Here is a 22,288-nt window from a genome sequence, read left to right on the forward strand (position 1 = left end):
CAATCCTGTTGATTACTGCTGTTTAACTGAGTATCTACTTAGCGTCAGGAGTATAAGATAATTTGGGGCATAGTCCTAGCAGTGGAGTTTTGCAAATCTCCGCTTTGCAGCCATGCAAAACAATTTCAAACACTAAACATGGAAAACCACATACTTATAATGAATCTATTATTTAAATCAACTAAGTTCTCTTAGAGTTTATTACCCACTCTGTTGTATGACAAAGATCTACTGAGCTTTAGCTGACTGATGTATGTTACAAATTTTTGCATAAGAACTAACTCAAAATGGCTCAGACAAGAGCCTCATAGAAATATAACCTTCCACACCATCTGCCTATTGGCTATTTGAGGCTTAAGTGCTGCAAAGGTCATATACTTTCTCCTTTAATGAGGAATAAGTTGTCCTATAGACACATCTGTTCTTAGTCAGTTAATGAAACTTCTCTTCAGTTGATTTACTTGTTGACATATAATATCTTGAAGACCTTACAAGCCATATGTCAAATTGTGAGATGTGCACAAACAAAGAAACGTGCTGTTGGCAGGAGCGAAATACAAACTTCAGGGGTAGGGAGGTAGCAAGACATGATCATTTTTAACTCCAGCCTTCAGAAAAGATGGTTTTGGATATAGACCACAAGCACTACAGAATTTGTCAAGATTAAATATAAATATAATACCATCACCTTTGGGATACAAATAAGAATTAAAATGGTGAACTGGGCACAGTCAGTGCTGCAAGAGAAGTAGAAAGCAACATTTTATATTCTCCACACCTTCTAAAATTTAGGAAGGGAAAATGCCCAAGGAGGAATTTACACACAAGGCAGCTGCGCTTGAATAGACAGGCAGGGTTCACAAGCACGATCGGAAGTTGTCTGCATAGCAAAGTGGAGGGAAGGAAGAACAAAATATTCTACTGAAAACAAACTCTACAGAACAACTGTACTCAGTGGACACCTAGGTGATGAATGAATGGTTTGCACATACAATAAATATCCTCTCAAAAGCCAAACTGGCATGAACACTACAGGTCTAATTGAAAGGTTTGGAAAGGGTATGAAACCTCCAGAACATCATGTTTCCACAGTGCTTTAAGGAGGCATTTAGAAGCAAATAGAATTAGATTCCTCCATCCCCATTTCCAAGGCACTTGCAATTTCTCCATTGCAGCCACCAGGCATGCAGACAACTGATTTAAGTCAATTGATTAACTATGCACTACTTGAGATCTTCTTTGAGTTTCAGTGGAAATACAAAGAGGGCATAAAGGTTGTGTGAATCCTTTTAACCTGGCTGCTTGGTGGGGTTCCCATAGCAGAAATCAAAGCTGAAAGAAGTGTGAGCACGGTATTTTAGTGGGGTACAGATCTGTCCGGTGGAGGCTACCGATTTGTACAGTCCCAAGCTACCAAATAGTCCTTATTGGGAGCAATAGGTCACCTGCCTCAGGAACTCATCAGGAGCCAAGAGCTGCTGCCCTAATACAATTAGGTGGCTCTCACAGAGTTTTCAGTGGTGGAAACTTGTACAGTGTGCAGCAGTCTGTTTTACAGCTCCTTTGGTAATTCAGCAGGAGCCAAGAGCAATTGCTTTATACAAAGGCAAGATGATGGCCCATTAATCAGTAAATCAGTGTTGTCAGGGTGGAAGGGTGAGACTGTTTATGTTATTGAGGGTAGCAAAACACCTCAAGCTAGCCATGCCTTCTCTTCAGTTGAACTTTAGGACCAAAAGCATATACTTTTGAAAGTCTGGTTGGATGAAAAATGCAGGAAGAGTGTACAAAGGTAAGGAGGAACATTTCACTTATGTTGAGAAATTATGTCATGGGAAAATTTCGAGGAATATTTACAGAAATGTAATACCTGCAAAAGTAATAGAAATTAATTTCAGTCATTATTGGAGGCGAGGACACTCGCTACACCAAACCACAAAGTTGCACATAAATTTTGTAGTCGCTGGCATCTAATCAAAGCTGCCAAAATAACCACTCAGACGAATCATTATTTAGGATAATTATCACAGAGAAAACAAAACTAAACAAAACAGTATAAATCCAGTGAAGAAGAGTCAGAGGCTTCAAGTTTCAGCAAGGTCCAGCACAAAGTAAATATTGTCATTACAGTTCTTTATACATTAAAATAATCCGAGACATACATGTTAATTCTCACACCTAAACTATTCCCTTAGCTGGAGGGTTCAATGCTTAGCAGCCCCTCCCATTTGCTCTCATAAACCAGCCACTTGTTTAACTACATTCCAACATTTTCTGTGCTGGCTTGTAAAACAGTGAATCCTGGGAGCGCCCAAGCCCTGACAGTGTCTGGGCGTCACATACCTGGGGAGGACTGCCTGTAGTGACTGGTGATGCCCAGCAACATGACAGCACTGTTGGTTTACACCTCGTTCCGCCAGGAACTGCTGAGCTGATGATGGAGAAGGAACATCACAGCTGGAAGTAGCCCTTTGCTGCCATGCCACTGGCTATCTCTGTATGAGGTTCAAAAATGCTACAAATCTTATTTAAATATTTTGAAAATATTTCCACAGACAGCAAGTGAGCACTGCCTGATCTGCATTTCATTTTTAAATGAATCACCACACTGATTTCAAGCAATTCGGGTTGTTCAGAGCTGATCAAAATACTCCCAACTACATTACTGGCAGCTGTTTTTTACAGTAAATCCCTCGACATGAAATAAGGGTAAAATGGAAAGGGCCCAACAAACCACAGACTTACCTTGTCGGCCTGAAGGTGCCAGGAGCACAGGAGAGCTGAATCTCACGTGCTCCCTTACGTCTTCTACCGTGAATATGACCTACTCTGTACGTTCCTGTTTTTTATGAGGCAGAGTGCTAGGTGTCACAGATGGCACAAAAAATAGCACTTCACGTTAGCCACTTTTGTTCTGTCTTGCTGCTAATGGGTGTGTATGACACCTAGTTTTGCTGTGCTATTGACAAAATCTATGTTGCCACAGTAGTAACAGCTTGCAAGACTCCATCCTTGGACACGTTGCATGTACTTTTACCATCCTCAGATTAAATTTAAAGTTAATTATATTGTGCCTCACCTGATTTATTAATCCTTTCCTTACCATTATTATTGTATTCATAAACATCCAGAGCCTATTTTTAAGCTATAAAAAACATTTTACCTCCTTGTGCTCCCTAGATTTCCAGCTTGTAAATTAAAAAGTAATATAGCAGCTATTCATTCCATTCTGAAGAAATTAAAGTTACAGCATTATGATTACAATTATTAATGAATCCATTTCCCAGAATTACTTTTTTATGATGTACATGAAAAAAAGCAAATAACAGCATAACAAATAGGTGAAACAAATGGTGAATGGAGCATGGCCAGCATTTGATTCTGATAATTAGAAATACTGAAGAAGAGTTATTTATCAAACTAGGAAAAAAAAAGATGACATTAGAAGCCAAAGTATCTCAATATTTGCAAGAGAAGCACAGAGCAAATTCTACTGCTGTTACAAGTTTTGCACATAATTTGGGTTTCAACAGGCATAGTCCCCAAAAATAAAGGGAAACTTCATTTAAAGGGCTGCAGTCAGTGTAAGAAGCTGTAGCCTCTAGAAGGGATAGAAGTTTCACTGGATGCATAGACTCCATCGAGTTGGTTTTCCTCATTATAATGGCACCTGCTGAAAGACTTTATTATATTACATTCTATCATAACTGCTTTCTCAGGAAGGTGAATTATGGTCTGTGGTACAATGATAGGTAGTTAATCACTGATGATATTTTGTGCTCAGTATTTTCTATGCATCAGTGCACTGCACTGTCATTGGTTTATTGTAGTGACTGATTTGATTTGACGCGGGGTGATGATTTATTATATATTTTTTGAAATTTTCAGACTATATTTCAACAGTTAGTGACACATTCTGTTGCCATTACTTTCAGCTAATTAGCACTCCTGGATTGTTTTTTTACACAACTGACTGAAGATGAAGCGCAACACCACCAGGAAATTGCATGAAGGATGTGACACCAGAAAGACTGCGGTTCAAATGCTTTGGACTAAATTCAAACCTGATATTTTAGCCACTGGAATTCTACTGGGGGAGCAAAGATCCACTGAATGTATCACATCTGAATTTTGTTCCTTAATATGAAACCGTGTTGCTGCTCTTAATTCTTTTTATGAAGAGCTCCACTGTCTGGGTAAAATTCACCTCAGCACGACAGGTCAACACAAAGCCTATGAATTAGTCGAGTCCCACTTATGTCTTGCTCAAAATAGAACTATAACCTAAATGGTCTTTTAGTCACCCTCTATAGAAAAGTAAATTCTCTCTCCGCCCCCTGCCCCCAATCTCTCTCTCTGGATGTTCAGCGGTGTACTTTTCTGGAAAATAAAGATTGGATTTTTTCATGTTAATTTATATAGCTGGATAATCTAGGACCAAGGGCATCAGACAACAACGATCAAATGAAATGCTCAGACAGGCAAGTTCAGTATTTGACAGGGGAATAAAAGGAAAGTGTTAGCAATATCTTTAATACCATTCCTGTCAGTAGCAATAAGAAATCTGCTGTCATGACTAGCAAATACTTCATAGCTGAAAATATTTTATACCTCCCTCCCATTTCCACTTGTATCTGTATCATCAGATGAACTGTTGATCCCAAAGGAAACATGATCAAAGCCTAAGCCTGGAGTTTGCATCTTATCTTCCATATATACTATGTCATTTTCTCTAACAGTTGTTCTAACTGCATTGTGTTCTGTGTTACTTTTTCTTTCAGAAATGTGTATGAATAGATTGTCACCTTATGCTTCCATTATATGGCCTTTAAGATTGGCTTTTCTTTTCCTGTTACCTCTTAAATTGGCAAGAACAATAATAATAGAAATTCAACCTACTATGATCAAATTCCTGCCCTTTCCTGTTCCATTGTTGCTCAATCAAGGCCCAGCATCATACAGTCAGTTTTACAATCCCTAGGTATTTTCCTCTAAAGCTGCAGGATGGCCACAGGCAGCATACTTAAATCCACAAGCAGTATCAGATCAGTAGAAAACACTTGATATACCAGCTTTAAAGATTTTTTTAAAATAAATGCTCCACTAATATAATATTATTTTTTATTTGGACAGCATTTAATTAATAGATACACTTTATTACAGAAACATATTCTCAGCTATGTTCATACCTAATATTATTTATGACATTTTATAGATATAGGAAACCTTGACCTTTATTTCCAAAGTTACTTGTAATATTTAACAGTGGACAATACAAATAACATATTTATGCTCATAGTATGTTTATTTTTATCACTATAATTTACTCTCTGATGGTGATGGCACTGTGATGACATCTTTTACTAAAGTCAACGCCATTTGGGTTTTTTTACTAGTAGAGTTATTAGTGAGAAGAAAAAAAACAAACCAAAACAAAACAAAAAAACAAAGGATGATTGTGAAAAAAATGCTTTTGTGATTCCTTTTTGTACACCATGAAATGTCAGGAAAGAAATTAAAGGTAATGCTATAACTTAACAAATAAAAGAAAGACAGAGAGTCTCACTGTTTTATAGCTAATGGTAAATTAACTTTAGCTCAGAATCAGTTTCCAAATTAGAAAAACCTCGGAATATTGCATATAATTCTTGCCCCTTTTTTATTTAAGAAATGTGAATTTAAATTGGAATGGGTTTCGTAGCAGGTAATGCAAACCAATACAATGATTAGAGGACTAGAGAACTTTTTCTTAAATTGAAAAATAGATTAAAAGGACCTGGATGTTTTAGTCTACAGAAATGAAATGGGAAAGGGAAGCTAAGGAAGTCTGAAAATACTGTGGAGGCAGGAGTAAATATTAAGATGAGAGAAGAATTATTTCAGTTACAAGATGTAATGGTCTATGGTCCATTGATTTTTCTTGTAATAACTCAGTAGAAAAGAAGAGTGCTTTCAGGCCTCCATAGATGGAACTTTTCAAATGGAATTTAAAAAGGGTAGGGAGCACTTATGCTCTTTACAATTGAAAGAAAACATGACACAATATAAGTGATCATGGAGTAAAAAGGAAAGCCTTTCCTAGCCATCTTTTGGACCTCTAAGGTAATGCTTGCAGGACACAACTGCTGTTTGAATATCTGATCTCTCCTGCTTTAATCCTGTGAAAAATTACAGTTGATGTTTTTGTTTCTTTCTGTAGATCTCAGGTTTATCACAGTGCAATGAAAAGCATTTTATTAACTGTGATGAAGGGAAGTAAATGTTTAGGAACAAAAATGTATTATGTGGAAACCATTCTAGTGGAAGGTGTCCCTGCCCATGGCAGGGGAGTTGGAACTTGATGATCTTTAAGGTCCCTTCCAACCCAAACCGTTCTATGATTCTGTGAAACCTGAAAGTGGGGAAGGGGACACAGCTAAGTACCTCACAATGCCCATTCCATCTTTGTTCTTTACATCACCTTTTTTTCTCCCTTTCTAGCTGTACATACAGAATTTGTAACCTTAATCACCATCCTTTCCTCCTGCCCATACATGTGCGCTCTAGAATTTTGTTTTGATGTTAGGAGGTCAGAGCTACAGGAGGAACCAACATCAACACATCAGTCTCCATCTCACACTCAGTGCTAGAAATCCATAACAATTTGCTAGTTTTACAAGCAGAAAAAAACCCACCCTTCTTTCCTTCTAATCCATGAACAGCTAAGTTTCCCTTTCCTCCTACTGCGTAGCGGTGTGTGCGGTTGTGATACAAAAAAATTACCCATCCAACTCAATGTAATCCACAGCTTATGTTTACTTACAGGGCAAATTATCAATTATCAGCTCTAGTAAGTTTTTCAGTCTCAGCATCAGTGCTCAGATGACTCACAAAAACAGAAGGAGAATTGTTCCTGAGGTCACAGGGACAGATTGCACAAACTAATTTATGGAAACAGAGAGACATAAAGCACCAAAAAGCAACAGTGTGAAATTTCACTGAACCAGAAGGAAAGGCAAACAAAAAAAGGCTTTTTTGAAACTGGCCCAATAATTGACTTCTTCAATATGGTAATTATGAAAGATATCCATGCAGTCATTCCCCTTCTTGCCATATTCTCTATCAATTGGAAACTGAAGTCAATTTGTAGTACTGAAATCATTACTGTTTTTACCATTAGAGACAAGTGTGAAGTGGTGTCTCTAATTTTCCAACAGCAATTTGACATAAAAAACTAGTCATGCAGAACCACTATTTATAAAATACAGTCCCACCAACTCAAAGGAAAAATTCATCTCTAAAAGACTATGAACAAACTCAGGGTATAATAGATTTAGCAGTTCATGCCACTGCATAGGTAGCATTTTTTTCCCCTGAAGATATATATAAAAAAAAAATGCACATATTTTAAATACATTTTAAATTAAGTCAAGTCCCTTTAAGAATGTACAGCACTGTACAGTCCTTATGGTAGGAGAAATTACTTTTCTAACTTATTCTATAAATAATGTAAATAAATGTACTTTAACATTAGATATGATGGAGTACTTGGCAAATATGGCAAACACGCGAGGAACAGAAGAAAATTGAGCCAGGTTTTTTTCAGGGAAGAAGAAAGTACATTTCTGTTGAACATTGTTTGACATTAGGCTGATGAAATCTTTTTTTGGATAAATTATTTGGACTAAGAGGACTCTTTTTTCCTCCTGCAATTTACCATACTCCTCATGTATTTTCTTTCTTAACTGTCATTGCTGTGGCTCTGAGCATTACATCTGTCTAGGATGCAAAATGCCAGAAGTTAATTTACTGCTCTGCTTAATTAAAGTTGCACTTACCATTGAAGGTAAAAGAAAATAGATCTCTGTAGCTGCCATTAAAAATGATAAGACATTTGCATTTTTGTTCAGAAGTGCCCTTGCTCCCTAACTGTTGCTGTAACTTGCTAGAGAGATTTTACAACCGATTCAAATTCCCCATGCAATTGCCAAATATCAACAGCTGGTGTTTCACAAGTAATAGACTTCTGCTTTAACATGGGCACCACAATCAGCATGTACCTAAAATAGGCATACAGAAAAAAGGCACATTGCTGAAAGACTGACATGGTCACAAAACTCTCAGATATGAACACACTTAGAGTTTCATGTTGCAATCTTATTTTCTATGTTGAACCTCTCTGTCCTTAACAATAATAAAAAATACATCAATATGAAAGCAGGAAGAAGATGCAGCGGGAAGGTATTTACCTTTTCAATTTATTCCTCCCCGAAACATCTATCCAATGTTTGACCCTTCCAGAATTATTGCAATTATTGCAGTTTCTTTTTTTTCTTTTTTTTTTTTTTTTTTTTTGATGTTTCCTCTCTTAGGCATTTGAGAATAATCACTAAATATGTGGAACAGGATGCTGCCACTCACAAACAGATGTATAATAAAAAGGGATGGCAAAATACTACCTGGCAGTAGCCTCTCTGCATCATGTTCTCATTGAACACTGAAGGTATTAGATTCTAGTCAGCAAGGATCTGCCCACACATTCTAAGGGACTGTTGTTAAGGTCAACCGGAAAATAAATTAAAGCAACTCCTGCAGAAGTGGAACAATATTCAGAACATTTGTTCAGAATAAACAGGAAGGAAATTTATTTTCTGGATTTGTTTTTACTCATTTCTTGACACCAAAACTACTCACATTTTATGATATGCTGTTAGCTGTTGAGAAAGCAGGAAGGATGATAGCTCTGAGGGATTATAGAATCCAAATTGCTTGACCTGAAAGTGTTATGGTAACCTATGGTCCTTCTTGTCTCCCACTTACCCCAGAAAACAGTATGAATAACAAATACTACTTCATAACTGCAGGTCTTTGCAGGTGCTTACAAGGCAAAGAACATAACAGCAGAGCAAGAATCTGAAAGCAAATAAATCCAGAAACAGTCTGTGCAGCAAAACTACTGTAGAAGCATGACTAGGAGATCACTATGAGAGCAGCATTTGATGAAATCAAGAAGAAATAATTGCATCTAACTTGTTCTATTCCTTTTGTTATTGCTGCTAGCAAAACCATAAGTGTTTACTATTATTTTAGTAAAACATGTTTTTAAAAGATTAATGTTTCAACCAACTATATGTCCATGTTGAAGGTTATTTCTCTGGGAGCAAAAAGTTACTTGGTTGAGAAAAAATTCTGTAATTCAATAGTTCAGAAAGAACTAAAATATAATTAGAAACATAGGCATATATTTAGAGAAATAGGGATCTCTATGAGTTACATTTTTAATTTATTTTATTTTGAAGGCCCAGGGTACTTACTAGTCTGTGAATCTATGTGAATCTCCGTTGATTTGCAGGGTATCATGTTATCTTCATAGGAGGATTAACTACAAAAACCTAAAGCCCATCTATTGCCTCCACGGATCACAATCACACTTGAAGTATTTTAGTGTGATGCCAACAGCAAATAAAGGTTCTATATTAAGTGCTATTGCTCTTGAGAATGGAGTGAATTGCTTTTGTTCCAAACTCTTCTGATTGTCAATTTAAAATCTCAAGCTTGACTGCTTCAAAGTCTTAATATTCTACCAGATTTTTTTTATAGAGTTCTGAAACTTTGCAAAAACATAAAACATTTAAATCCTAATATGGTTGAAATACCTAATCTAAAAGTCATTCTTTTTCAATCTGATGCAGTCTGTTGGGCTTTTTGCATTTTTTAAACACATACTTTAATGTCAAATTAAAACTGTGTGACAGCCTTCCAAAATCTAGGGACTGTTTCCCCAGAGTTGTTTAATGTGTGCTATAATGTAAACACATGCTTATCTGCACTGATTTAAATTAAAGAGTAAGGAATTTTAGAGCAAATTATTCCTGTGTTTGTTAAAAACTGCTGAAATTATATTAGAGCCATCCTTAAAACTGAATAATGATTATCTGTCAAGGTATAAAGAAAATGTTGACTTCCATCTAGGTAATTTTAAATTTATGTCTAAACTAAAAGATTTAGAAACACAGCCCAGCAAGGTTGGACAAGGGATCTAACATACATCAAAACTCTGAATGTGTCCTTTTTCACCTTGGTTTCCAAAGGTAGAAAAGCTGTGCTTGGTCTTTGAAACAGCTATGAAACCTTCTGCCCAGGTTTACAATACAGCTGGCACAGAACCCACAGGACAAGCTGCCATACACTGGAGTTGTACACTGACTAAACTGACCAAATTCAAGGTAACAAGTATTTTAAATCCTCATCAATTCCCATGTTTCCACCTTTCCCTAATCTTGCCTAATGTAAGGTATAACAGTCCTCTAAAGACTTGGGCGTTGTACCTGAACTGCATTGTCCGGATTCTCTTTTTCAACTTCCTGACAGCTGCATGAGAATTGTAATTCCAACTTTTCTATGGTAGTTAGATTCCATGGGCCAAAATCTTGCAGAAATAATCTATTATCAATTCACATAACCTACACGATGTCTGACAATCTTTTTTTTGTTTGCTTTAAGCTAACTCTACTAATCCCATAAGCTTTAACCTTCTTCCAATGAGTTTGTGCAGAGAGAGTTTTCCAAGTTCATGTTCCCCATATTTCTCCTTCCCTTAAATTAATACAGCTGCAATGTGTGTTGATCTGTTCTCCTTCTGTCTAACCACCAGGACAGTCAGTCATATCTGTAATTGTGCTCTGCTTTTTCAGCCCCAATAACCTTAGTATTCTTTCTGCTTTGGCCTAAGAAACTTGAATTTGAGTTGCTTCACACAAGGTAGAGAAATGGTCTTCTGCCTCGCACTATTTCAATATGCATTCTAAACTCTAGGTTTTCAAACAAAAGAAGATGTGACTAAGAATCAGCTATTTCTAAAAGAAAGCCATGATCTCCCTCTTCAGCTTCTTTCTCCCCCTTAGCCCTGCTTCACTCCAGGTTTCTGGTAGGTCAGGATCTACCTTTCAAAAGGGTTCATGGTCAACAGTGAGGGCATGACTGGGTATAGGCTGCTTCCTACAGTCTTCTGTAGGTGCTAAATCTCTGTAGGAGATTTGCTACAGTCTTCTGTAGGAGCTAGATTTAAGACATATCTCTGCACGTAGCATTTTTGCATTCACTATTAAAACATAGTTTACTTCTGGGACACTTAAGACCATGTCAGCACTCTTCACTCAACAGTATTGAGGTATCCAAGCTATCTATGAAGGAGAAGTATAATTTAGAGATGCTAGGAGAAATGCTGCAGCAGAATACACATAACAGTTTATCCTATTGGTATTACTTTTAATATCTTTTGTGCTAGTAGGTGGACTTTTATTTGAGTTAGTAACGGTCATCCCCAAGTAAAACAAATGACAATAAAAGAGGTTGCTAACAGTACTACTTAAAATTTGCTTCATAATAACAAGAAAGCTAAGATGCAGCACATTGAATCTAAGCCTAAACAACCCGATGCAGATGATGGTTACCTACAAGTGGTGAGGTATGACAGCTCTAACCCAGACAGAAGTTTTGAAAGGTAAAGTATATCCTATAGCAAATGCACAAAATCCTTGTTTAATTACTTTCATAAAAGCATGAAAAATTAATTAAAACAAGAGCAGCAAATTTATTGCTGGCAAAGTGTCAGACACTAGAAAGTCCTAAACATGCGAAATGGGAACAAAATATAATGGACCCAATTTCACATTATTTGTTATCTATTTTTTCCCATTATGCAATAACCCAAATAGGATGAATTAAAAGCAAAAGATGAGCACATAAGGCTTAACAAGATTATGAGAAGAGAATGAGGAGCTCAAATTATGGGCATGCCAAAACTATAAAATATTCACATTTCTGCAATATCAGAGTGCACAAGACAATTCTTTGCTTAATAGAATTTTTCTTCTCTGTAATTACTTCAGTGTCTGGGTCTACAGAGAAAATACTTCTAGTACACAAGTATTTGCCATTTCTTTCTCCTTCTTTACATTTATTGTTGCTTGACTCTATTTTTATTAGTCAGTGCTCTTTCTACTGTGCATGTTGGCTGGGTCATTCTCTTATACAATGGTATGAGGTATATACAAAGGCAAATCTGTTCTATTTCTTGAAGTGTTTTCTCTCTCTATAAATCAAATAATTTCACTAGATTAAGAGGTGAAGTGATTTTGACTTTCTTAATTCTCTTTCTTAATAATTCTCTTTATTTATTAATTACAGATATTTTTAAAAGTGTTGACTGCAGCATGATTCTTTATTTCCTATTAAATCTTGCCCTACTTTGATATACTATTAAATAACTTCATTTTAGTATTGAATGAAGTGATCTTGCTATCATTTGCACCCCAGATTAAGTACAAATACTGGCAGGTTCTTACTGCAATTGTAAGCACATCTATATTAATATTTAAATTGATGACGAGATCTTCTCTATCCTGCACTACTCGAATGCCTGCCTCCTCTCATCATTGTACCTTGTACCCTGCACAAGGCAGCTCTTGTTTGTCTTATTCACAAAGGAGGATTTTGCTAGAAAGCCATCTGTGGACTATATTCTAAATTCACCTGTACTTACAGAGGGACAAAGAATGAGAACAGTGGAAACCTGAAAGATAGGAACAAGGCTCATTGCTGATAACTCCATGTTGCACAAGTAGGCTAAATGTCAATCATTTCAGAGTATCAACCTCTTTCCCAGAAGGAGAACACCAGGATTCGACTTCTGCTGGATACTGAATGCAGATGTTTACACTGCAGGTAGCTGGCAAGCTTCCATACGATCTTGTGTGTATACCAAAGCTATGCAACATGCTGACTAGGAGCTGCTTAGGAATTTGATCTGAGAACAATTGGAGAGAGACCTTGGTTTCTTCAAAATTAAATTTTCCTGTGTTTTGAGAGGGTTTTTTGTTTGTGGATTATTGGGTATTTTTTGTAATTTTGCAAACATTGCTAGCATCTTCACTTTAAATTCTAAAAGAAGATTCTTTGTATATGGATAGTCAAGTTAATTCAGTATCAGACTGCATCTCCCTATAGCATAACTGATAGAAGTTACTTCGTATCAGAGGTGACTACACTTCCTTTTAAGCAGTGTGATGGAACTAGAAAGCCGCTCACTACTACATTGTAAGAAAACTAATCCAAAGAGAAAAAGTACATGCAATCTGAAAAAAAAAAAAGCATCAGAGGCACATGAATATGAATATCCAATCCTAAGTGGAAATATGGCACTAAAAGAATAGATATCTGTGATGGGTTGACCCTGGCTGAACACCAGGTGCCCGCCAAAGCCGTTCTATCACTCCCTCATCCTCAGCTGGACAGGGGAGAGAAAATATAACAAAAGGCTCGCGGGTCGAGATAAGGACAAGAGAGATCATTCACTATTACCGTCACAGGCAAAACAGACTCAGTTTGGGAAAATTAACTCAATTTATTACAAATCAACCAGAGCAAGGTAATGAGAAATAAAACAAAATCTCAGAACACCTTCCCACCACCCCTCCCTTCTTCCCGGGCACAACTACACTCCCGGATTTCACCACCAAGCCCCCCCAGCGGCACAGGGGGACAGGGATGGGGTTTATGGTCATCACACGTTATTTTCTGCCGCTTCACCTCCTCAGGGCGAGGGCTGATCACACTCTTCCCCTGCTCCAGCGTGGGGTCCCACCCACGGGAGACAGTCCTCCACGAACTCCTCCAACGTGGGCCATTCCCACGGGCTGCAGTTCTTCACGAACTGCTCCAGCATGGGTCCATTCCACGGTGTGCAGTCCTTCAGGAGCACACTGCTCCAGCGCGGGTCCCCCACGGGGTCACAAGTCCTGCCAGAAAACCTGCTCCGTGGGCTCCTCTCTCCACAGATCCGCAGGTCCTGCCAGGAACCTGCTCCAGCGCGGGGTTCCCACGGGGTCACAGCCTCCTTCGGGAACCCACCTGCTCCGGCGTGGGGTCCTCCACGGGCTACAGGTGGATATCTGCTCCACCGTGGACCTCCCTGGACTGCAGGGGGACAGCCTGCCTCACCAGGGGCTTCACCACGGGCTGCAGGGGAATCTTCGCTCCGGCGCCTGGAGCATCTCCTCCCCCTCCTTCTTCACTGACCTTGGTGTCCGCAGGCTTGTTTCTCTTACATGTTCTCACTCCTCACTCCGGCGGCAGTTTCTCTCCGTCCCAACTTTTTTCCTTCTTAAAAATGTTATCACAGAGGCGTTACCACTATCACTGATTGGCTCGGCCTTGGCCGGCGGCGGGTCCGTCTTAGAGCCGGCTGGTATGGGCTCGCTCTCTCTCGAACACAGGGGAAGTTCCAGCAGCTTCTTACAGAAGCCACCCCTTTAACCCCCCCCCCCCCCGCTACCAAAACCTTGCCAAACAAAGCCAATACATTATCTTAAAATCAAAACCAAGCAAGAAAAATTGTTTTGATTCATTCACTAAAGTGGACAGAAATACTATGGTTCTGAACTCTCTTCAGACTCCATCAAAAAAAGAAAGAAGTGCTTTGCAAAAACCATTTAGCATTTCCGCACATTGCAAGGCTTCCTTGAAATAAAAGTTACTATAAAAAATAAATTACTAGTTACTACTTTTAGGGTCAATCAATCAGCATTTTCCAAAGGGGGAAAACACAGGCTTCATCAAAGTGTTCCCTATTACATCATAATTTCTCTAAAGCCAATGAGTAATTCTTACTTTTTGCCAATGTAACTGATAGTAGCAACTTCCGATCTTTGCATTTCCAAATAATAAAGCACACAACACACAATATGCGGCTTTACCAGCCTATGTAATTTGCCTCAGGGAAAGTAAAGTTGCAGAGTTTTCTCATGATGACAGATAGTACTGTTCTGTGCACGGAAATAGATATGGGATACTCAGAGCAGTACTGCTCAAGAGGAAACATTTGAGGATGTATCCTACTACCCTATACAAGTTTCTTGCTTTTCATTCATTTGTGGTGCTACTTCTCACTTTTTTTTTTTTTGTCAGTCACTTTTTTTCATAACAGTATTCAAACTCCAGTCACATCTCTACACCACCAGGTCTAATGATTTACTGTCTAGATCCACAACAAAATTCTTTTTCATGACTTCGTATTTTACTCTCCCTCACAAAACAGTAATCTGAAGTAGTGAAGAGTGGATTACAGTGGAATTCAAAATGGTAATGATGATCATAAATTTTGTTGTTCTGTGGTGATGTAAAAAATCACATTTTTCAAGCAGCAAAATGACCAGTAAAAAATTAGATGAAAGTCCTAAATACATTAAAATAGAAGGAATTGTATTAGAAGGAAGCTTCAGAAGGATAATGTCAGTGAGAGGAAACTATTTTTCTCAGCTGTTTCAATATTATATCATCAGATCATTAAAGCCATATGGCTATGGTTGCATGGTTTAGATTTTTGGGTTTGCTACCAACTAAAGCTGGATGATACACTATTAGGTAAGTTATTTGAGCAGAAATTGAAATGATTATTTCATGCAGCTAAACAATAATAATGGCGTCCTTATATGAACTGAGCATTTTCATATGCACATTTCAGATGAAGGTCACCTTAGTGTTAAGGTCTATGATTTTATTGCACTGTAAAACATTATTTGGAGAATCATTTAATAAATCAAATGGAATACTACCTATAATAAAGTCTGATAATTCTCAGAACAGTAAAATGAAAATGTTCTGAATATAGCGTGATTTATTTTTTCTATCTTCTTACTGAAGCTATGGACCACAAATCTTCTGATACAGAAATCTAAGTGAAGGTGTGTATCTCTAATAAATGTTCAATTAATTTTCAGCTAGTTAAATTTCACTTTCTATATTTTATCTTTTCAACAATAGATCTTAAAATCAAAATTACCTGAGAAATTTATGGTTTACAATATTTCTATTTTATATTCATCTGTTGACAATTGTTCACTGACAACAAACTTTGCACATACATATAGCTCTATAATCAAGCAAACCAGTACAGACAAGGTAGGTTTTTAACTTTGGTACTGAAATAATATAACAGCAGTTGCAACAGATATGTCCTGGTTTCAGCTGGGATAGAGTTAACTGTCTTCCTAGTAGCTGGTACAGTGCTGCGTTTTGAGTTCAGTATGGGAAGAATGTTGATAACACACTGATGTTTTCAGTTGTTGCTCAGTAGTGTTTAGACTATAGTCAAGGATTTTCCAGCTTCTCATGCCCAGCCAGGGCACAAGAAGTTGGCACAGGGCACAACCAGGGCACCTGACCCAAACTGGCCAATGGTGTATTCCATACCATGGGACGTCCCATCTAGTATAGGAACTGGGAGTGGGGGCGGGGAATCACCGCTCGGGGACTGGCGGGATGTCGGTTGGCAGGTGGTGAGCAATTGCCCTGCGCATCATTTGTACATTCCAATCCTTTTATTACTACTGTTGTCATTTTATTAGTGTTATCATTATCATTATTAGTTTCTTCTTTTCTGTTCTATTAAACCATTCTTATCTCAACCCACGAGTTTTACTTTTTTCCCCGATTTTCTCCCCCATCCCACTGGGGGGGGGGGGGGGGGGAGGGAGGGAGCGGCTGCGTGGTGCTTCGTTGCTGGCTGGGGTTAAACCACAACAAGATATTTTACGGTTAAGTAGAAATTTCAATTTGATCTCTGAATATTATTCAAAACCTGTTGCAATTCCTAAATATGATTACTTTTTTAGAGGGATTGAAATAAATGACATTTCATAATGAATGATTGAACAATCGATTAAACAATACTTTGTATTACTGCGTAGAAAGTTAATATCTCTCTAACATCGTTACTATGATTAGAAGAAAGGCTTTTACAACTTCACATTATTTGAGAATCTGAAAGGATTAATGGCAGGTTCAGACTTTCCATAAGCAATCAGACTCTTCAGACACCTTTGAGGACTGCCCTAATCTGACCTTCCAATACAGTTTATGGTTATATGGGATTTCTACTCTGTTATGAAAGCAACATCTGTTTTATTATGTAAATCACCAATTTATGTAAAGTTGTATATTAATGTGAGAGAACATCCTTTATTCTCCTGTAGTGGCATGGTGTAGATGGTATAATCACATCTCTCTGAGCACTATTCCATGGCTCATTCTCATTCCTTTACTGCCTGAAAAAAACCCAATAATCCTAAATAGTCTCCTAAGAATTACATCCTCTGCACTTGGAAAAGAGACTCACTCATACTTTCTGCTTGCGATAATATCTTTAGCTGCCAATATTTTTGTTTGTTTGTTTTATGGTCAAGCTACAAAATAAGAGAATTTTAAGACTTGATCTTTGTTTCACTCCTGAAAACAGAAGTAGATACGAGTATTGAAAACCTTGCCATCAGTTCTATGACATATATATGTTTGGATATTGAATCTAGCCAAGTGTACATGCATGATATACTGTCACTATGATGTGTGACAGCAACATCAACAAAAATTGACTTTTCTGGTTCACTACTATGTGAAAAGACAGTGAACAGAAAAAATACCATGCCAAGTTTAGTAAAAAGGATTCACCAATACTTTACCCAGATATAGCAATCATCTTTTATTTTCTGAACTATTAAATTTCTGGAATTCAACCAATACTTAAAAATAAGCCACTACCCAGATACAATTAAACTGGGTTGTTTACTTTGCATAAAATGTAAAGACACCTCTTCAACCTTTGCTGTTCTGAAGATGCAGAAGACACCACACTGAAACCAGAAGCTTCAGAAGCTCACTAATATATCTAATGTGTCAAGAGAAAAAACAAAAATCAAAAAACAAAAAACAAAAACCACAACAACCCCCCCCCCCCACCTCTTCCTTTGTGAGCAAGGGTAGAAGGAAGAGACACTTCATATTTCCCGTTATCCTATTCTCACCCTGCAGAAATGTTATTGTGCTGGGAGAGCCTGAGACAGAGAGGTAGAAAAATACGGGAAAGAGGCAAGGACAATTCCCCTTACTTTTATTGTCCTCCCCGAGGGAAGCTGGAGGCACAAAGCTTGTTATCATCATCCATCACAGAAAATGTTCCCAAAACCATTTTAATAGCTTTGCCTACTTCAGTGGGAATGTAGGTTTAAATGCACCCATTGATCTGAGCAGCAAAAGCACATTTTAGTCTCAAGGTAAACTCAGAAATTTAGGTAGAATTGGGGCTCAGAAATTTTTAAGTTAAACCTGCAGTGAAAATTCCATTGCCTTTCGGTATCTGAAAGAATATGAGTACCAATAGCACACCACAGTCCTCTATCCGAAATTTAGCTTGTGAGGCAGCAAGCATCTCTAACTCTGTTTTATACCATTTTAACAGCCTAATCTGACAAACAAAACAAAAGAATATAGCAATTTGTGGTTTGTACAGCTGCAACCTTCACCTATGGGCAAAATACCTAGTCTGACAGGATGTTGAAAATGTGAATTTTTTAATTATTTTTAAAGCTAAAATTAATTCTGTTTTAGAAAAGAGCATGATGGTGTGATGGGTTGACCCTGGCTCAACACCAGGTGCCCACCAAAGCCGTTCTATCACTCCCCCATCCTCAGCTGGATAGGGGAGAGAAAATATAACAAAAGGCTCGCGGGTCGAGATAAGGACAGGAGAGATCATTCACTATTACCATCACGGGCAAAACAGACTCAGCTTGCAAAATTAACTCAATTTATTACAAATCAACCAGAGCAAGGTAATGAGAAATAAAACAAAATCTCAGAACACCTTCCCACCACCCCTCCCTTCTTCCCGGGCACAACTACACTCCCGGATTTTACCACCAAGCCCCCCCAGCGGCACAGGGGGACAGGGATGGGGTTTATGGTCATCACACGTTATTTTCTGCTGCTTCACCTCCTCAGGACGAGGGCTGATCACACTCTTCCCCTGCTCCAGCATGGGGTCGCACCCACGGGAGACAGTCCTCCACGAACTCCTCCAACGTGGGCCATTCCCACGGGCTGCAGTTCTTCACGAACTGCTCCAGCATGGGTCCATTCCACGGTGTGCAGTCCTTCAGGAGCACACTGCTCCAGCGCAGGTCCCCCACGGGGTCACAAGTCCTGCCAGAAAACCTGCTCCGTGGGCTCCTCTCTCCGCAGGTCCTGCCAGGAACCTGCTCCAGCGCGGGGTTCCCACGGGGTCACAGCCTCCTTCGGGAACCCACCTGCTCCGGCGTGGGGTCCTCCACAGGCTGCAGGTGGATATCTGCTCCACCGTGGACCTCCCTGGACTGCAGGGGGACAGCCTGCCTCACCAGGGTCTTCCCCACGGGCTGCAGGGGAATCTTCGCTCCGGCGCCTGGAGCATCTCCTCCCCCTCCTTCTTCACTGACCTTGGTGTCCGCAGGCTTGTTTCTCTTACATGTTCTCACTCCTCACTCCGGCGGCAGTTTCTCTCCGTCCCAACTTTTTTTTTCCTTCTTAAAAATGTTATCACAGAGGCGTTACCACTATCACTGATTGGCTCGGCCTTGGCTGGCGGCGGGTCCGTCTCAGAGCCGGCTGGTATGGGCTCGCTCTCTCTCGAACACAGGGGAAGCTTCCAGCAGTTTCTTACAGAAGCCACCCCTGTAACCCCCCCCGCTACCAAAACCTTGCCAAACAATACAGATGGTTAAAAGAAAAAAAGAAAATTAAAGCCCAAAATAATAAGTGCAGTTTATTTTCATTGGTTACTCATCTCGTACACCCGAATGAAAAGAAACTATCTTGCTTGGGGGAAATACTTACCAATTTTATGTCACACTGTCCATTTAGAAACAGGTTTATAAAAGAGATAGAGAATTGAACTTCCCTTTTTCTTCTGAAAACTGCATTTCTTTGAAGCTACAATTAACTATCCTGTTGAATTGTCTAAGTTTTAGACTATATGAAATTATAAAACCTTCTTTAAAGAGCCTTAGAAAAGCACTATAACATAAGAATTTGCTATACTTTTTTTCAAAATAAAATTAGGTTGGTCAAAAAATACTTAAATTGGTCAATGTGAAGATCTGGATACTTTTTTAATACATGGAAGCAGTTCCTCTAAAGCCAATATTCTCCTAACAGTGTAATTTTATATTCCCATTAAATCCTCATCTTAGGTCCACTCCAAAACATAAGTATACACCTTTGGACTGTAGAAATGCTTGGTTTTTATCTGGTAGGGTTTTGAGAGTGCACAGATGGCTATTATGGATTACTAAAATGGGACTGTGCAATAACAGTGCCAGCTGTGTAACAACCAGTCCATCTCTAAAAGAGATTGTAAATTCAAGAAGGGGATCCTTTCAGAAAAGGGCTGAGACCTGCTTCCAATGAACTGAGACTCTACATTAGGAGGACAGAATTCTGTTTTTACACAAAGGGCAGAATGCTTCTAGCATATTTGCCATTAAAATTGTGTTTCAGTGAGTTGTTTAGGGAAATGAAAGAGGTGAAAAACTCTCCTTTATATTACAGCAATTATATCATTAAAGACTCTGGTCTATTTTAATTTTTCTAACCTGACCATAAAAAAAGTAATTCCAGAGAGACTAGATCAGTGGAGAGAGTATACTAGCAGGGGAAGCTGATTTCCAGACCATTAGTCCTAGCTGAGATCAGGTCCACAGTGCCTGAAAACTCTCTCTTGAGAAATCTTAGCTAGTTTATTTGAGAAGTTACGATGTCTTTGCTCTACATCTCACTGAACTAAGCACGGGGGGTGGGGGGTGGGGTGAAGCAAAAGAATTGTATGCAAAAGCTGGACCCTGAGTTCTTAAATCTTGGGAGCATTTTATATTTCTTTCAGGAGGCAGCAATTCCCCACAAAATTGGTCATCTCCTTCATTTCCTTTCCTATTCCTTTTTTTCTTTTCTGGCTCGCTGATACATTTAGCAGTTGGACATTCACATTAGGCTAAAGGCTAAATGCCTTTTTGATAATTACTGAAATAGTTATTGCATGTGGTTTGTATCCTAGGGTTCAGTGCAATAGGGACTGACAGTAATAAGTATCTTGCAGAGCAGGTGCTTTGATATCAGCCACAATTAATTAAACTAAAACTTTAAATAATTCTATCATTCTTTATATATACAGGGATATCTTCACAAAGAGGTCAATAATGTCACATAAGACTTTGCACAAAGAAGTCAATATTACTGCAAATACTGCTTTCTGGTGTCTCAGCTGAAACACTGAAGACAAAAAAAAAAATAGACTAATTTTTTTCTCCTACATTCAGATTTAATCAAAATTCTTACTCCATACTGAAGCACTGTAGTACTGTCACTATGTTTATCACTTTTATAGTTAACTAAATCCATGAATCAAACAAAACTTCCATTTTTTTGGGCTTCTTTCCTCTCTCAGAAAGAACTTGATCCGTTCCTTACTCAATACAAGGAACTTGATTCTGGAAAAAGACCAGTATTAACAATAAAAAAAACTGGTTTAAGGACCCAGTTCTCACAAGGAGCTTAAACTGCTGGGGATTTTGTAATTTTTAGCATTTGCGTTAAAATCTGAAATAAAATTTGTCCTCACTGAATTTAAGGAGAGTTTTTAATGAGAATTCAATTAAGTCGTGATTTCACCAGAATGTGTTGCTTGAGACCCAGACTCCTACAAACCTCTACAGAAAAGTTGTGCTAAAACATCACTGCAAGTGATTAACTACAGAATTCAGCACTTTGTGTTTTCTCATAAATCTGAAGATGCTACTCCAATATCTACAAAACTTTTATCTATGAAAATCCATTGAGTTTTTACACAAATGCTTTTTTTCTGCACATATGCAGATATTCCTACAAATATCAGTTCAACAGTTGTTTGTCAAAACTAAAATTCATTCTCTATTATACAATAATAGTGTACACTGTTAGCAGTTAGTAGGACCAATATTCAAAATTGAACAGTTATGAGGAATTTAAAATTGTGATATCCACACCCTGGATAGCTTTTCATCTAAATTTGTTTCTTCATTTATGTACTATCTAACACTGTTTTGGGGCTATTTCACCCGTAAGTTGGTCATTTTAATGCAAGGTACAACTAGTCCAGTTGGTTTTGAATAGGAAAGTAAAAGAAGTAGCACTTACTTTCTCAGATACACTTTTAACAAGTTTTAAAGAAGTTAAATTTGCACGGGAAAAATATTATAGATAGAACCAGAGTGGAGAAAAAAAAAAGTATTATCAACAAAAATAACTGGGTTAAGGCCATAGCATGGCAGTATGATTCTATCCTTTCAGAAGCTACAATTCGTAAATGTACATATAAAGCTAAAGGTGGAAGACACAAACAAGTTAAAAACCTCTTCATCGGATCATACATAAAATATATGGCTTGAGGGGATAGAAGATGTTCTTC

This window comes from Accipiter gentilis, chromosome 3 (assembly GCF_929443795.1).
Source record: "Accipiter gentilis chromosome 3, bAccGen1.1, whole genome shotgun sequence".
NCBI classification, from domain to species: Eukaryota; Metazoa; Chordata; class Aves; order Accipitriformes; family Accipitridae; genus Astur; species Astur gentilis.